Here is an 18,889-nt window from a genome sequence, read left to right on the forward strand (position 1 = left end):
TCCTTTTTCAGTAATTAATTTTTATAGCACTTTACAAACTTTCACTCATGTTTGCATCTGGAGAGCACAGCTAATTTGGGGATAATAAGATGGAGTAGCCAGGATCAGCATTCAGTGCAAAAGCTGGATTCTCAGTGGTGCTGAAAAAGCCTTGCAAATAATTTCAGCTGTTGCTGTCTGCACTGTAAGCACAATAAGCAGAACATTTTAGACATGTGGAGGCCTCACCCAAAGGTTCACAAGTCTTCTTAGTTATAAACCTACACTTCACTCTCTTGAGCTCAAAGAATATTTGTATTAAAGCTAAGTTCATGCTTAAGTGACTTATTGAACTCTTAACGATTTAGAAAGGTATTCCCAATCACAAGAAAGATAAAGCATGTACTCAGTAGTACTAGTCCAATCCATAAAAGGCATTTTCCCTACAGTAGCACAAAAGATGGCCTGCAGTAACATGAGCAAAGGGGCATCCCTGTGTCATGGAAGCTTTGTTAAAGACGAAGTTGTGACAGTTGTGACAGTTGTGAAGTTGTGACAGGGAGCATTGGCAGGAGTTCAACCTGCCAATGTCAGAACTAAATTGTATTATGGGGCTTGCAATACAAACTCTCCCAGGTTGAGATATTAATACCCCATTATGAACCACACCCAACAACTCTGACCTTTATCATGGGGTTCACAATGGGGTTCACATATGGTAGTTAGCCCCCTCTACCAGAAGAAGGTTCACCCTTCCAAAGGGGTGTAGAAACCAGTGGCGAGGAGAACCTAGTAGGCCCACCTTAATTGGCCTAGGTACAACATGTACTTGTGGGGTGCATGGTTTGTAGTTTTCTATGCCTCTCAGTCCAGTGTGCATATAAAATTTCTAGTTCTATACACCTTGGCAGGAAATGAGAGTTCTCAGAAGCTCCACTAACCTCGTTTAAGGGGAAGGGTACTGCCATACAGCTCCTGTGGCAGCAGACCAGGAGAAATCGGGCTAGGCTCCCTTAGCCCGACTTCTCCTGGTCATGAGACTAGCTTCTAAATGTTCTATCCCCCGCCCCCCGCCACCGCTACTGGCAATGCTACATAAGTAAATGTTCTTGCTTGACCTCAGTGCATCAGTTCTAAGTTACAGTATGTGTGAGGGAATTACTATATAGAGTTCATCCTCACCCACTGCAACCCATAGGTTATTACAGGGGTTCTCAAACTTGGGTCCCCAGATGTTGGACTATAGCTTCCATCACCCCCAGCTACAATGGCCTTTGGCCATTGTGGCTGGGGATAATGGGAGTTGTAGCCACCTAATGGCGCGGTGGGGAAATGACTTGATTATCAAGCCAGAGGTTGCCAGTTCGAATCCCCGCTGGTATGTTTCCCAGGCTGTGGGAAACTCCTAACTCAGGCAGCAGAGATATAGGAAGATGCTGAAAGGCATCATCTCATACTGCATGGGAGGAGGCAATGGTAAACCCCTCCTGCATTCTACCAAAAGAAAACCACAGGCTCTGTGGTCGCCAGGAGTCAACACCGACTTTACCTTTACCTCAAACAACATTTGAGGATCCAAGTTTGAGAACCCCTAGTTTATGACACTGCATACCCATGGCCAAGGTGCTCCAGCCACACATCAGAGCAGTAAGAAGTATTATCTACAGACCTCTGGCTAATCTTAAGGAGTACCTGGTCAGTGACAGCCATAAACCATGAGACAGAGGGATTAGGGAAGCTGTGTGTTAATGGTATCCTAGCACCTGCTGACTAGGGTCAGCATTATCCCCTTCTTCAGAAGTATAGATGAGCGTATATATAAGTATATATATTGAGGCTAGACATTAGGAAGATGTTGACAGTGAAACAGTGTGCCTCAAGCTGTGGTGGGCTCCCCTTCACTGAAGGTTTCCAAACAGAAGCTGGGCAGACATAGGCATGCTGTAACAGTTTCCTACACTGAGCAGGGGGTTAGAGTAGAAGACCTCCAAGGTCCCCTGGTTCTGATCCAAAGCAGGTTATTTCTGCGTGGGAAGAGTCAAATATGTGGATACATACCAAATTAAATCTCTGTTTGCATAGCACTCTCACTCTCAGCCTATGCTAGGCCCCCTGCTCATATGCAGTGCAGTGGGGGAAGGAAACACTGTAGATCCAGTTGAAGGGGTTATAGGTTGTATAGCTCTAGCATCTCTAGCAGCAAGAATCATGTTATTACTATATGACATCATATCAGTACTGTTGAGATAGTTTCACATCTTCTCAGGCTCCTCTGCAGATGATCTCCACGTGAATAGAAGTTTTACCTGGTGATTTGAAGAAGGTTTAATGAACCAACCCAAAGCTCACAGCTCACATGGTAGAAAGAATGCTAAGCGTTCACTTAAAATGAATGAATGAATAGAAGTATTATTAGTAGTAGTATTGCTATACCACCTGATATAGAACTTGCCAGACCATGTACAAGTTAAAATATAATATAAAAACAATATAAAACAGTTAAAATTCATAAAACTGGTAAAAATCTCAGTGAATAAACACACATTAAAATTAAAATTTCAATTAAAAGCCTGGGAAAACATGTACATCTTCAGAGTCCTCCTAAAAGCAAACAGAGAAGGAGATGCTCTTTTTTTCGGTAGGGAGCCCTGGGGCAGCCACAGAGAAGGACCATTCCCGAGTTGCCACCAAAAGAGTCAGCGACAACTGTAACCGGACCTCTCCAGATGATCTTAATAGGCAGCAAAGTTCACGACAGAGAAGGTGCTCTCTTAAGAACCCTGGACCCAAGTCATTGAGGGCATTATAGGTAATAACCAGGGCAGCTAACCAACCAGTGCAGTTCTTTCAAAATCGGTGTTGAACCTTCCACAAGGTACACATTCTCAGCCTGTTCCGTTCATCCACCCGCTCCTAACATTGCTGCCAAAGAATGCCAATGAGCTCTAGGCAGTTTTTTAAAATGGAGATAAAGGGAAAGAAAATTTAAGGGATAACATATATTAAACTCTTTATTTTAGACAGATGCAAAGTTGAAATGGCTTAACAAAGACCAGGCCACTCTGGGCGTTTTTTTGCCAAGGTGTGAGAACTTCAATGTCCCAATACCTCTTAAAGTATTTGATGAGAGACTAATAGCCTGACAGGCTAACACTTCACTTCCTTCCAATTAGGAGACTTGAACATCAAAGCCAAGGTCCTCCACTCAACAAGGGCTTACTTGAATGAATTATAGGAGAGAATAAGTCCAGTCATTTCTTGCTCCTTTCTCCCCTCCCTTGTAGAAGCACAGTCCGGCATAGGCTTTAATAAGATGTTTGAGGTCAAAAGGTTCAGGTCCCTCACTGCGAGCACTAGGAAACTGCCAGAGTGTTTCAATATGCATGGTGTGTGTAATGTAATCAGGCCAAGCTGAAAACTCTGTTTCAGGCAGCTGACTTCCTTTTGGAATGCTCCTGTGTGCTCCTAAAAGTTAAATCTCCTAAATATGGGAGATTTCAATACACTGCTGCCATTTCAGTCTTCTGGAACAAAAATTGGAGGCAAAATGAAGGGAACCGCGGAAGTAGACCACTGTCATAGCAATATATTGGCTGGTTTTATAAAGACTACCAGTCTAAATGGTTAGATCTAATTCCCAATCTCAGAAACCTAATTCACCATTCCTAGTGTAAAACTCATACATACATTTGTCCCATAATGGGCTGGGTCAGATGAACCTCAGCCTGAAGCTGCCCCTCCATGTGATAACTCTGGGGCTGCAGTGTGAATGTGCCCACCCCAACATCACTCAAGGATGTGCTGACAATGTCATGGCACGTCTTTTAAAAACATGTGAGGGGTGATCATCCAAATCACCCCTCTATATGTGTTAGAAAACATCACATACTCTTCTTGAGTGATGTCAGGATGGGCACATTTGCACATTGGCCCCAGTGTTATTGCATGGAGGGGCAGCTGCAGGCTGAGCTTGATTTTAACAAGCCCATTGCTCTTTTGAATAACTTGGACAGGATATCAATGTAATAAATACTTTTCTAGCTATGTCTCTACGAACAAGATGCTTATGGCTCCATTTAAATAGCAAGTCAAAATAAAAGCAGATTTTCATAGCTTGGCAAAGTCTTACCCAAGTGAGTGTAGCAGGGAACAGGAGCAGGAAGTCTCCAAGTCAGCTCAGATTTGAACTCAGCCATGAACTCACTAGGTAGCCTTAAGGAAGCTACTTCCCAGATTACAGGGCTGCTTGTAAGGATTATTGAGATAATGTGAGAAATAGAGTCATAAGCATCTTGTTGAATAAGACACAACTGAAACTGATACACTTTAAGGACTCAGAATGGATGCTAATAATAATCATTACTGTTGTATTACTGATAAATGCAGCATGGATTCTGAAATCATAATTGTGTTCCTGGTTGCCACAGAAAGACCTCCTTCCCCCAATAAATTAACATTTTATGGTCTTACTCATCTCCACTCAGCCATTCTATGATTATGTTGTACTGCTTTCAGAATTCTATTCATGGGTGCCACTGCAAATCCCCTTCTCCCAATCTTAGGCTGGTTTTAGTATGTGGAAAGGGACGTCTAATATTATACCCTTCTGTCACACATGTGGCTTCACTTGCTAGGTGCTAGAATGCTGGCCACCATCAAGAGATTGAATTCATGTTCCAAGGAGAGCTGGTCTTGTGGCAGCAAGCATGACTTGTCCCTTATCTAATCAGAGTCTGCCCTGTTTGCATTTGAATGGGAGACTTGATGTGTGAGCACTGCAAGATATTCACCTCAGGGGATGGAGCTGCTCTGGGAAGAGCATCTAGGTTCCAAGTTCCCTCCCTGGCAGCTTCTCCAAGATAGGGCTGAGAGAGATTCCTGCCTGCAACCTTGGAGAAGCCGCTGCCAGTCTCTGTAGACACTACTGAGCTAGATAGACCAATGGTCTGACTTGGTATATGGCAGCTTCCTGTGTTCCTATGTTAAGCCATTTGCATGTCATATGGATTACATTCATAAGAATTTGGGGTGTTTTGAACTAGGTGTGAATGAAATCAGCTTTTATTCTGCTGGGAAAGTACCTTAACAATTTTGATAACCTGTTAGTTTTTGATAACAAGTCAGTCAGTGAGGAGCAAGCATACGAGTAGAGTGCTCAGTTGCTAATGAAAACATAGATATAGTAGGCATAATGGAAACATGGTGGGCCAGTGAGAACCACCAGTGGAACACTTATCCCTGGATACAAACTCTAAGGATGTGCATGAACTGGTTCGGGGGCAATCTTAGACTTAATCCTGGTATACAGGACCTGGTACAAGAAGTCAGTGTTGTGGAACATTTAGGGAACAGTGAACATAGTGTGATCAAATTCAGCATACGTGCAAGGAGAGAGTTGCCAAATAAGTCTAACACAGACATTCTGAACTTAAGAACAGGTAACTTTTCCAAAATGAGGAGTTTGGTGAAAAGAAAGCTGAAAAGGAAAATCAAGATAGTCACTTTGCTCCAGAATGCATGGAATTTATTTAAAACCACAATAATAGAAGACCAGTTAGAATGTATACCAAAAATCAGGAAAGGTACCACCAAATCCAGGAGGATGCCAACATGGCTAACAAATAAAGTCAAGGAACCTGTAAAGGGGGGAAAGACTTCTTTCAAAAGTTGCAAGACCTGCCCAAATGAAGAGAACAGTAAGGAACACAAAACTCTGGCAGAAGAAATGCAAGGAGACAAGAAGGGATAAAAAGAGACTTTGAAGAACATTTGGCTAAAAGCATCAAGGGGAATAAAGAAAACTTCTTTAAATACATCAGAAGCAGGAAATCTGTGTTAATGAAACTGCCCCAGGGTGATTGGTGATCACCTCTACATTTATGCTCAGGCTTGTGTGGGGAAATTAGCTCAGAAAGGACCGTTTCATATCAGATTTAATTTGCACAAAGTTCTGGACTCAGGAAATGACTGGACTGAGACAAGATATAAGTTTCAAAATCAAAAGAGAGTATTTACTGTAGGGAGGGGTACAGCAGAAAGAAATGTGTGGTTTAAGCAATATTACTATCTAAAATATGTTTAACTACAATGAGGCATTTTAGCTTAAAGTCATAATTGTGTAAGTTCCCTGGCAGGAAAGAGAAAGAGGCTTTTTAGAGAGGGAGGCAGTTGGATTTAAGAAAGGGGGATAGAGATAGAATTGGTTCCAGTGCAGGGCAAATGCTCATATCACCTGATCTGGACAAAGGGATCTCAAGGCTCCTGGAACCACTGAGGGACCTTGTTTCTCCAGGACAGCTAAGGCAAAAGCAGGTGCAAGAAGGTTGGAGGGAATAGTTGATAGAGATGAATCCACGCGGGTGCTTCCACCATGGAACCAGCTTCCTATGTTAGCAAGGAAGACTGGGCAGATCAAGCTGGGCAAGGAAGCTGATCTAAAGGATGGCACAAAGCACAGCCTGTCATGGCCTGTGGACAATAAATCTTCCAAGCAGCATCTGGTGACTCAAAGGTGAATGGGACATAAAGAGCACATTGGATCAAGAAACAGGGACTTCTTATACCCAAAAACATATCCTGGGGGCACATTCCAATTGACCTTTCTTATTGGATATGTGTGTTGGGTGGAAACGGCAAGGATTCCATTGCTGATGGTCTAACTCTTCCTGCTTGTAACAATGTGGGAATTGCCGAGGTATGCCAAGGCTTCTGCTATTAAAATAGAGTGCATGGACATGAGAAGAAGAAATCTGCATGGACAGAAGGTCCATTAGTACAATCAGTACTTTTAATGGGTGCATCTCTTAGGTATTTATTGACAGCCTCTTTTGTGAGTAGGGAGATTTGCTTTATCTGTGTTCTTCCTGCTGAGCTAATTGGTGCCTTAGCTGGCTGCTATCCTTTGTGAAAGGAGAGGATGGGGAGGCAGTTCACTCTGAGTGCAGATGGGCCTTGGCAGAGAGTTAACTTGCTTTTAGTTAACTTCTGCAGTCTACTTAGGGTATCCCAGCATAGGAAGGGTGTGAATCTGTTCCCCTTTCCAATTTGCTTGTTAGGAGCCAAATTTAGGGGCTACTGGCCCACTGTTGCTAAGTGACCTGTCCCCATGTGCCATAAACAGGGAGCTCATGGTGCTGTGAGGCTCCGGAGCATGTCAAGAGTAAGATCCCCAAGCCTGGAGACTCAAACACAAACAAGGAGGCTCCTAAGAGCATGCAGAAAAGCATTGCTAGCAACACCTGCCAGGGAGATGGTTGGATTATTAGATGATGACAAAGTGAAAGGGAATATTAAGGAGGCTATGGAGAATGCAGAGAAGCTAAACGAATTCTTTGCATCTGCCTTCATGGTGGAGGATACTGAGCATATACCTGTGCCTGAACAGAACTTCTCAGGGACAAAGGCTAAAGAACTGAGAGATAGAGGTGACAAGAGATTATGTTCTAAACTGTCTGAAAAAATTAAAAATTAATAAATCGCCAGGGCCAGATGGCATCCATAGAGAAGTTGTTAAAGAATTCAATTTGAAATTGCCACCCTCCTTGCAAAAATATATAACTTATCCCTACAATCAGGCTCTGTACCAAAGGACTGGAAAGTAGTCAATGTAACACAGATTTTCAAAAAGGGATCCGGGGGGATCTGGGAAATTACAGGCTGGTTAGCTTAAGGTAACCGGCAAATTGATGGAAAGCATTCTTAAAGATAAAATTGTTAAGCATATAGAAGAACAGGCCTTGCTGAAGAACAACTAGCATGGCTTCTGCAAAGGTAAATCTTGCCTCACTAACCCTTTGGAGTTCTTTGAGAGTGTCAAGAGGCATGTGGATAAAGGTGATCCAGTTGACATAGAGGCTATTCACACAATGGGAGAAAATAAGGCTAGCAGAGGCTAGCCTGATTTTCTCCCATTGTGAGAACCACCGGGCTCAGCTGCAAGCTTGGTGGTTCTTAAGCGGGTAGACCCCCCGACTGGGAGGCTCAAAAGCAGCCTCCTGGCTCGAGGGTCTCTCCAGCATGGCCTGCGCACTTGCACAGGGCATGCTGGAACTTATGGGGGGAGCGTGGCCACCGATCCTCCCAGCCCCATTAATGGAGCCGGCAGTTGTGTGGGCGAGCAGTTAGGCCACCCGGAGCAGACTGACTGCTCGTGACTGCTAAGCCCGCTCTCCCCACTAACCCTCCCAAGGCAGGTCTCCTTGACCATGAGATCCGCCTCACTGTATACTTGTACTTTCAAAAAGCTTTCAACAAAGTTCCTCATCAAAGACACTTGAGAAACTAGGAATCATGGGACAGGTTCATGTGTAGATTGGTAACTGGTTGAAGGAAAGGAAACAGAGGGTAAGTATAAAGGGACAGATCTCTAAATGGAGGGAAGTGAGAAGTGGGGTCCCCCAGGGATCTGTACTGGAACCATTGCTTTTTAATGTATTCATAAATTATCTAGAAGCTGGGGTAAGCAGAGAGGTAGCCAAATTTCCAGATGGCACCAAACTATTTAGGGTAGTGAAATCCAGAACAGATAATGAGGAGCTTGAAAAGAATCTCTCCAAACTGAGGGAGTGGGCCAAAAAATGGCAAATTGGTTCAATGTTAGCAAGTATAAAGTGAAGCATACTGGGGCAAAAACAACAACAAACTTCACTTCACATATACGCCGATGGGGTCTGAGCTGTCAGTGACTGACCAGGAGAGGGATCTTGGGGTCATGGTGGACAGCTCGTTGAAAGTGTAGACTCAATGTGTGGCAGCTGTGAAAAAGGCCAGTTCCATGCTTGGAATTATTAAGAAGGGGATTGAAAATAAAACTGCTAATATTATAATGCCCTTATACAAAACTATGGTGAGGCCACACCTGGAGTACTGCATACAATTCTGGTCACCACATCTAAAAAAGGACATTGTAGAACTGGAAAAGGTGCAGAAGAGGGCAACCAAGATGATCAGGGGCCTAGAGCACCTTTCTTATGAGGCAAGGCTACAACACCTGGAGCTATTTAGTTTAGAAAAAAGATGACTGCGGGGAGACATGATAGAGGTCTATAAAATCATGTATGATGTGGAGAAAGTGGATAGAGAGAAATTCTTCTCCCTCTCACATAACACTGGAACCAGGGGTCATCCCATGAAATTGATTGCAAAGAAATTTAGGACCAACAAAACTTTTTCATACAGCACATAATTATATATGGAATTCTCTGCCAGGTAAGGTTGTTGTCTCCCAGAGATTTTCAGGCAGTGCCTGGATTTCCCCAGATTCCCAGATTTCATTTTTTTTTTTTTTTTTAAAGCTAAGCTTGTAGAAGTGGAGTTATGGAGCAAAACGCGAAGTCACTATTCTGCTCAACCACTGGACTACAACTGAGGCCTTCACAGGAGGCTAGCTGGAAGAGCCTCACAAGTATAGTAATCCCCCAAGGAATGTTGCCTTTGTTTTTGTTTTTTTTAAATCAACAGTGGATCTCTATCAGGCAGTTGAGAGGATAGCTTGATCCTCTCTATCAGGCAGCTGAGAGGATAGCTTGGTTTTGATGTAAATCACTGCCTACCAGGCTGTGTATTGTAATGTTTAAGGTCTTTGGCTTTATAGTGCAATCCAGTCTATGCATGCCTACTTAGAAGTAAGTACCATTGGTTTCAATCAGATTTTCTCTCAAGTAAGTGTGTTCAGAATTGCAGCGTTTACTGAAAATATGTGCATTTATTTTTTGTTCTATTGCTGCTGGTAATATGTCAAACATGTAGGGGAAGAATCGCAGTTCAGTCCCCAAATAGAAAAGCAAAAACAGTTTGGTGAGAAAGCAGCAAAGCTAGAGGTCTTGAGACAGTTCTTAAGTATTGAAGAACTACAAGGATTTATTTAAAGAAAAGGTTACAAACAAATGTGAAAGTGCCTGCAGCTTATTTCAGCTGTAGCTCATGGCTGAAGAGAGAGACCAAAACAAACAGCCATCTGCAGAGAGACAAAATGGAGACTAACACTGGAAGAACAAAGAGGGAGGAGTCCAGCACTTTTATCCATGACCCTAATAACCCCCTAGTGATTACTATGAGACATTCCAGCTGAGAGCTGATGCTGCCAGGGTCCTAGCTCCAACAAAACTGAGTGTAGGCTTCATTATTATTTTCAAATAATAATATATATTATTTTGTTTTTGTGTGTTTTTACATTTTGCTTTAAGCACCATGAATTCTCCCTGCCCCTGCTCTTTTTAAAGCCTATAGTCATTTTGGTGTTACATTTTATGTATTTATTTCAGGATGTAAATGGTGACTGTGACAAGGCTTAAGCATGAAAGCCTTAAGCCCTAGTGCCAGTTTTGTGGGGTCAATTTTAGAATTTAGTGGCAATGAAAATGCACTCAGTCTCAGTAATGCTTCTCAGCATGAGCTTTAATTATCTTCACCTTCACCAATAAATAGCATATTTAAATTAGCATGTTTAAACCAATAAATAGCATATTGAGATATTGGGAAATGGAGTGGGGTGGTAGTCTGCAGTTGGTGAGGAATCCATGACAGCACCACACACAGATCATTAGACAATGTTAAAAACTGAATTCCTATATTACAAAGTGTTGGGATATAAAGTCTGGGTGTTTAATGCTCATGAAAATGGGTGTTTAATGCTCAGGAAAGTGCCCTGAGCCATTTTTGGAAGGGTGGTATATAAATCAAATAGACACATAAAATAAATAAAATGGTCAGGCAAAGAGATCTTCACAAACTATTGTTGGCAGGTATCCAGGGCAAATGCAAGTCAACTGGAAAGTGCAGAAGCTCAATTGCATGATTTGTATAATATGCAAATTATTTGCAGGCCAGTTTACAAAATGTGCAAATTAGGGTACCTTGATTCGCAGGCTTGAATATGGCAACCTTACTGCCATGAGATGTGGTGATGGCCAATAGCTTGGATGGCTTTAAAAGGGGCTTAGACAAATTCATGGCTGACAAGTCTGGCTACTAGTCTGGTGGCTGTGGGTCACCTCCAGCTGATATGGAAATGTTTAATACAGGCTCATCAATCATCAATAAGTGTAAAGTTTGGTTCAGGCTTCTAACAGAATGTATGGCCAGAAGTCATATGCTTGTTTAAGAACAAGCTTGTTTAAGAATGTAAGGTCTCTCTCTCTGCCAAGAGAGAGCAAAATACCAGAGCCTGACAAAAGACACTGTGAGGATCTTCACACGATTAGTGTGAAGAGCCTCTAGGGGGTTTGCCCGCTCTCCCCATAGACGAGCAGACAGTCTGCTCTGGGCAGCTGCAGTAGCCGCCCACACGACTACTGACTCCGTCACGGAGCTGGCCGGGGCTGGGGAGTTCGGGGGCCCCACAGCCCATGGAAGCTCCAGCATGCCCTGCGCGAGCACGCAGGGCATACTGGAGAGACTCCCCGAGCCGAGAGGTTGCTTTTCAGCTTCCCTGTCGGGGTCTACTTGTGAGTAGCTGTGGCACGGAGCAGCACCACAGCTACTCACGATTTTAAAAAATGGGTTTGCGGAGCGCTCACTCCACAAACCCGGTTTAAGGGGCGGGCTACCTAAGCGGGCTAGCCGCTTGTAAGCCACCAGGCTCACATGCGAGCCTGGTGGTTTACACGAGCAGCAAAAATCAGGCTAGGCTCTCCTAGCCCGATTTTTGCTGCTCATGGGAATAGCTTCTGAATGTAGCCAAGGGCATGAGACAATTCTCCACTCAGCAGAAGAAGAAACATAGCTGGCACCTGAAGATATCAGAAAATACCGATAAGGAGTAGGGAGGGCAGATAGGCCACAACGGTAGCGGATGTAGCCAAAGCTAGTTGGCACCTCATGAATACATCTGTTTATTCACAAAGACGTATACTGTAGGATTTACTGATTTGCTTGCTTTTTTGAATCTATATAGGATAGCCACTGCATAGCCTCGTGTGCAATGCATGCCAGACTTTTGACTTATACTGTGCCTTCATGATTCATGAATAAAAAGCCATTTTTTGAGCACACACCCTCATTGTATTTGACTAAATTCTGTCAGGCAACGAGTTCAATTGCGGGGAGCTTGCCTAATCCTCTTTGGTTCAGTAACACACCCCATTCTCTGTCAAATCTGATGGACGGATGAAAGCAAGGGACTGAATCAAACAGGAGGGCAAGGTTCCAGAGGATTTTCCTGCAACACAGCCTCAGAGGCATGATGCCTATCAATACCAGTTGAAGAGGAATAACAGCAGGAGAGAGGGAATGCCCTCACTCCTTGCCTGTGGGTTTCTCAAAGGCATCTGGTGGGCCACTGTGTTAAACAGGACGCTGGACTAGATAGGCCTTGGGCCTGATCCAGCAGGGCTGTTCTTATGAGTATCCAGTTGGCAGTTTCCAAAATGGCAGTATCCAGAGGCAGCTCTTTACACTAAGCTCTGCCCTGTGCTCCCAAGTACTCTCATTCTCTGGATGAGGATCTAGTAAAAAAAAACAAAAAAAACCCACACAGTATAAAAGAGAATAGGTTGATTCTGTCACCCAAATACCTGCAATATTTCACAGACATAGTTTCAGGGTGGGTTCATTAGATATTATTAATGAATCTGCTGCAAGTGCTTTAAGGCGATCAGTGCAGTAATTCAGAATAAATTAACAACATCATTATTTTAAAGAGTTATCAGTAAATCTCCCTTGCAGGAACCACATTAAGCCAATGAAATTTACATAGAAATTGCAAAATGACTCGGATAGATAGGTAGATAGATGTCTCCAGGCCTGCACTTGTAGTAAAACATGTCATTGAGCCTTGTGATGTTTCTCTTGACTCCTTGCTGTAGCTGCAGCTGAACAAAAGATCATTCTGAGAATCACTTTTAGCATTTCCCTGCAAAGGTTGTTATGCCAACACTTCATTTGCCAGGCCCCACTGGTTAAAAAAAACACCACCCGCTCAAATATTTCTCATGTCAAAAATAAGTATCGAGGTATCCTTATTGAAGGGGAATGACATGATTTCATCCTAATGTATCTTCCAATTTCTCAAACAATTTTTGAAGAACTTAATGCTTGGCAGGGGGCTGCACAAGTGCTATAATGAGAAGGGACAGTTCAGATTGTCCCCTGCTGGGTTTGTTCTTCCCCTGGGTGCTCTGTTGTCTTCTCCCCTTTTATCTTCCTTTGCCTACTTAAGGCCTTGGCAATATCCAGAAGCGAGCAAACTGTGTTGCTATCTCACATGTCCAGCTGGTGCTCCGTTTCCACAGATTAAAGATCAGATAACGTTGTTGAACTGTGGCTAGCATTTCAGTCTAACAAATCCAAAAGGCGATGCATTGAAAAGTTCACTAATTACTGGATTATTAATGTAGATATCAAAAGTGCTTGGTACCTTAGCCCAGCTGACAAGCATCAGAAAAAGCGCACATGCGATACAGGATGAATTCTGATCACCAGACAGCAGGCATTTAGAAGCGGGGCGGGGAGGGGTGAGAGGAAAGCCCACTCTCAGGTGGCAAAGAAAAGCTGCGTCCCAGCAAAGTTGTCTCTTTGTTTTGTTTTGTTTTAATCCTCCCAGCTTTAGAGCTGGGCAAGGGTCAGAAATTTGCATTTGATTTCAAGTTTCAGGGTTCTTGAGACTTGGAGGAAGGCGGCGCTACTGCCTGCTCATGTCCATGTTCTGCTTGTTCATCACATAAGAACACAGGATGCTGCCTTACACTGAGTCAGACCATGGTATAACTAGCTCAGTACTGTCTACACTGACTGGCAGTGGCTCACCAAGGTTTCAGGCAGGAGTCTCTCCCAGAGCTACCTGTAGATGCAGCCATGGAGGGACTGAATCTGCTACTTCCTGATTCTGCCGCTTCCTCATCTCTCTATTGCTTTGCTGTGCCCTGCCACCCCACCACTGTTAAATTTGTTTATACACATTTTAAAATAATGCACGGTGGTGACAGAGAACAGGGGCAAGAAAGAATATGTTAGAAGTGTGCTACAGATCAAGGGGTGGAAAAAGTGGGTAGTTGCTTTAAAATCAGGTGTGTTTTATCCGAAGCTAAGTGCACAGTCCAAAGCAGTGTGTGACCCAGAAATCATGCACACAACTATGTTTCTCCTTAAATGGTTTATTCCATCTTAAGTAAATGTAAGTGATTTGTAGATTGTGGGCATTGCAGAAAGACCAACAGTGCTGGGGGTGGGTGGGGACCCTGTCTGACTGCAGGGAAAGACCATGGATTGATTTGGCCCTGATCCTAAAGGGACTAAAAAAGTGCAATTGTACATAAGCTATGAAATACTGTCAAATACTAATGCTATTGCATGTCTGTTACCAGATACTAAGGTTGTTCTTATGACCAATGTGGGCGTGGGCAGGCAATAGGGGAAGGCAGGGTTCAACCTACCTTTCCTCTAGAAAATTGCTCTACTTGTCTTTGGCACACAAGCTGCGCGACCACATGATAGTGTGGATCTCTGGAGGTTATGATGACGCATCCTGGCCTCCGGATATCCCATAATGCACCATGCGATGAGCCCCATGAGATAGGCACTTTAGGCACTCTGCTTGTAGCCCAAGTTCACACACGATCCCAGCACTGGAGTGGAGGGTGTGTTCTTCTCACCCTTAACTTCGGCTAAAGGACAGGCTTCAAAGTGGGGTTAGGCAGGCAGGCGGTGCTGGAATCCACATGGACCCCGACGCTGTACATGAGCAACCTAACCCAGGCTAGGATGCCCCAGCCTGGGGTAGGCTGCTCGTGAGGACAACCTTACTGTCATGACATCAAGTACTGAAATCATAGATCAGATTTCAGCTATCAAATATTCAGTTTATATTCAGTGGATATTCAGTATTCAGAATGTACTTAATTTTCCAATTCCTTCATGGAATTCCACCAATTCTATTTCAGATGAGAAATTTCTGTTTAAAATTTGCATTCTGGATGTGAGATATTTTTTTGGGGGGGAGGACCTTTTAAATCATAATACTTTAGACATGGTAGTCTCTTGACTGTTTTGATTGTGGCAGACTTGATGTATGAAATCTCATAAACTGTCAAACTAATTACCATTGCATGTTATCTGTCAAGTGCTGTCAGAAATGAAATACCACTGCATGTTGTTTACCAAGCACTCATAAAAACAAGATGTTAAACACTATTGACTGCCAACCATCAAATACTATCATATGACATATAAGTCATTTCCCATCTGATGAAGAAATCTAAATATGAGTTATCAAATTACATGCTATTTTATTTTTGTGCCCCCCCCCCCATTGCTAACTAGAAAAGCATTCTAGTGCCTAAAATCTAAATAGTTTATTATTAAAATTGACTCGGAGTCTAATTTTGGCTACTGCTATAATCTACAGGGGCAGTGATAATTTGGTGTTCAGCCCACAAAATTCTTTTTATGGAACTATTTTTTTCTAAAGGAAATATACTGGCTAAATGTTTTGTCTCCATAAATAGAAATTCATAGAAAAATTGACCCCCTAGTCACTCACAACCTAATCTCACCACCACAAAGGGTGAAATAGCTGTCTAAAGGGCAAGTACCTGTTCAGACAGCATCAGATAACAATAGGTGTGCTCATACCTGCTCCCAATTAAGCTATCTGCTTTGCTGTTGATGCCCCAAATGCCCTCTTCACACCCTGACACCAAGACAAATGTTAGAGGAAATGGGCTATAAGGTAAAAAGCAGCAGAGTGGTGTTAAACTGAACTATCCCATTAGACTCCGTTCAACAGGAGAGACCAAAAGAAACCCCTTGGGGTAATCTGGATGGAAGTTGGAATATTTACATATCCATTTATCACCCACCTTTTGTCTCTCAGCAGCCTTTCATTTCTCTTGTCCTTGTTTGGCTTGTGCATTTAAATCATCATAAACCCAAATGAATTGGCAGTGAATATAAAAGGGACTAAATCTTCCAATATGTTGTTTATGACACTGCTTTTCTTCTGAATGTGTTTGGTTTTTAAAGCGTTGGGGGGGGGTGTCATTGGGCAACCCCAGGAGTGTAAAAAAGAAAAACCGATGTAAATGCCAATAATTCTGCTCACTATATTTACAGCTCCTTTAGAATAGCTATCATCTTGGGAAGTTCCTAATTTTAATTAAGGGCCCAATCCTGCAAGTGTGTTCCACTTCCTCACCTCTGCTGAGTGATCCTGCAGGTGTTTGGCCTTTTCAAACTAGACCATGAAGTAGCAGTTGCTGTGGCAACAGAATGCAAAAGAACAATACAAAGCGGTGTCCTGATGAAACTTCACAGCAGGCCTCAACAGTACTTCACAAAACTGTAATTAGGGTTGTGTTAAAACATATCTTTTTTAATGCTATGAACAGTAGGCTGTAATCTTTGTGATTTCTCTTTTATATTACCTCTGACATAAATTACACACAAAGATGCACAGACACACCTGATTCAAACTGGTTTAAAACAGTGTTTAACAAAAAGCCACTGAGAAATAAAACTGCAAATACAAATGTTGCCAAATGAAAATTACTTCAGCCAACTATATCCTCTGAGATATACCAGAATGAAACTCTGCTGCTAGGGCTTTCACCATTATACAACATACTGAAGAGAAGTCAACAGGAAGATTAAATAACACTAGCTTTATTCACACATTATGCTGAATGCATGTACAATCTGTATGCAGTGTACACATATGTACAAATCAGAACACTTGTGCCGTTATTCAGACATTATTTTCAGCACATATACAGTAGTGCACTTCATATATGTCCTCTCAAATACCCTGCCTGTACTGAGGTTCACTTTTAAGATCAACATACATACAGTAATTCACACAACGTGCAAACATGTCCAACATAATGATGGAATATGGCTACTGGCTGATATGCTGTCTAAGCCAGCAGCAGCGCATCGGGAAGATGCATCTGCATTGTGTACAGTTTTCCCAGCTCCACTGTGCAGAGCATGCAGGGTAAGGGAGCAGATTTTTGTTGGTCTCTGCTTTCCCTGGATATCTCCTCTCCCACCAAAATATTTGCCCCTGATGGTTGCACAGCCCTCAGGGACATATTTTGGGTGGTGCAGGGGATTTCCAGGGAAAGCAAAGATGAACAAAAACAATCCCCCACCTTGTGCACTCCATGCTGCAGTACTCTGAAAGCAGCATGGATGAATCTTCTCCACATATCTGATCAGGCTGGCTTAGTCAGGGCGTCCACGGCTGTATGGAATTAAGGGTTTTGTTTTCTTTATTGCACTCAATTTGATTTTAAATTGACAGTGACCATTGACTCAAAATTGCAGGCCAAATGGTGACTGGGCCTCACTGTGAATCAGGTGTGAGCTGAGTTAGCAGAAGTCACACTGCATCCTTCCAGCTCTGTGATTCTGTTACCCCATGAACCATCTTGACAACTTGCTGCCTAATCCATATAATGAGTAGGTAGCTCCCTCAACTGATTCTATCTCTGTGCTTCAGCTGCAGCAGTTCAAGCAGAGGCTTGTTCCATCAGAACTAGCACAACATTCTATGTAAGGCATAGAAATGTTCCACTTGCCTTTAATCATCCTTCTTGCTACAGTTTTATTGGGGGGCGGGGGGGGGAAGTATGGTAGAGGGATAGGAGGAACCTCTAAAATAAAGCATATACAGCTTGGACACAGTATGATAAGCATACTATGGTATACAATAGCTGTAAAGGCAGAAGGGGTGTGTGTGTGTGTGTTTGCAAGTACATTCTTATCATGCTGCAGGAATGGGGGGGGGGACCAAATCTGCCAGATTTTCCTGTTCTATGACTATATTAATTGTACAGATACTTTGTTGTCTTTTGCATCTGACCCAGCCAGACGTAAAGCTAGATTTTTGTTTTTATTTTAACTAAGGCTGAGCCTTAAGGGAGCTCAGTTTTAATCAATATTTTTGAGAGTAACAAAAGTGCTGTCTTTCAGTGATTTTGTTGAGATTTTCTCCAAAACTGGGGGGAAATGTTCACCCATTCAGCGGGAGAGCAAGGCAGGTACCTTTTATGCCAAGCCCCTGATGTTCATATCCAGGCCCAAACATTGCCAGCAGTTCTAAAATAAATGTGGAAATAAAATCCAGGAAGGTTTTTGGATAATGTAGATATAAACCAGATTTGTTCTGCTCAGTGTATGTCTTGTCCACTGTTGATGCTACATAAATATTAACTAGTAATAAAATAACAGTAGTCAGAATATTTAGTCCCCTTTACTATCTATTGGTTGAATTTTTCTCATGAGATTAAATGGGAATGTGCAATATAGTAGTTATTCAGAGAATAATGCTAGGATTCAGATCAATGCAATTGCAATGGTTGCTGAATAGTAATACTGTTATGTATAGAACCTACAGGTTTGTTGGTTTGTTTAACATATTTATATACTGTCCAACCACATATCTGGGTGGTTTACAATAAAACAACACAGATTAAAATAAAAATTAAAACATTAAAACAGGGTTTTTTAAAAAAATGATGAATTATATAAGTCTAATGAAAAGCCTGGATGAATAAATGCATCTTAGCAGCTCTTTTAAAAGCTGTCAGAGATGGAGGGGCTCTTGTTTCAGTAGGGAGCGCATCCCAAAGCCTTGAGGTGGCAATGGAGAAGGCCTGTCCCTGAGTAACCATCAGACGAGCTGGTGGCAACGGCAGACAGACCTTCCCAGTTGACTCTCTGTGTGTGATTTAAATGGCAAAATGTAAACACTGGTGCAAAATGGAAATGAAATGCAAAATGTATAGTCTGTAATAATTCTATAGATGAGTCCATGTGACCCTTTCCAAGTATGGCTGGTGTGAACAGCTGGTTCCAGCAAACACAAACTCCTGGCACAAGCTAGAAGTTCGGCTCATTTTGTGACATGTGAACCTGGAAATGTCGAATACCTGAGTAGTGTTTCCCTCTGCCATCGCCTGACTTCAAATTTTGA

At 42.7% G+C, this 18,889-nt stretch overlaps 1 long non-coding RNA gene across 1 annotated transcript in view; it reads right to left on the reverse strand.

The window, feature by feature from the left end:
* LOC128340380 (uncharacterized) overlaps positions 1-16,091 on the reverse strand; it is a 31,202-nt gene extending 15,111 nt beyond the window's left edge. Inside the window, exon 1 of the long non-coding RNA XR_008313662.1 lies at positions 15,774-16,091. This is a non-coding gene — a long non-coding RNA (uncharacterized LOC128340380). The remainder of the gene's footprint in view (positions 1-15,773) is intronic.
* Positions 16,092-18,889: the final 2,798 nt, after the last annotated feature.

Source organism: Hemicordylus capensis, chromosome 1 (genome assembly GCF_027244095.1).
Source record: "Hemicordylus capensis ecotype Gifberg chromosome 1, rHemCap1.1.pri, whole genome shotgun sequence".
Lineage (NCBI taxonomy): Eukaryota > Metazoa > Chordata > Lepidosauria > Squamata > Cordylidae > Hemicordylus > Hemicordylus capensis.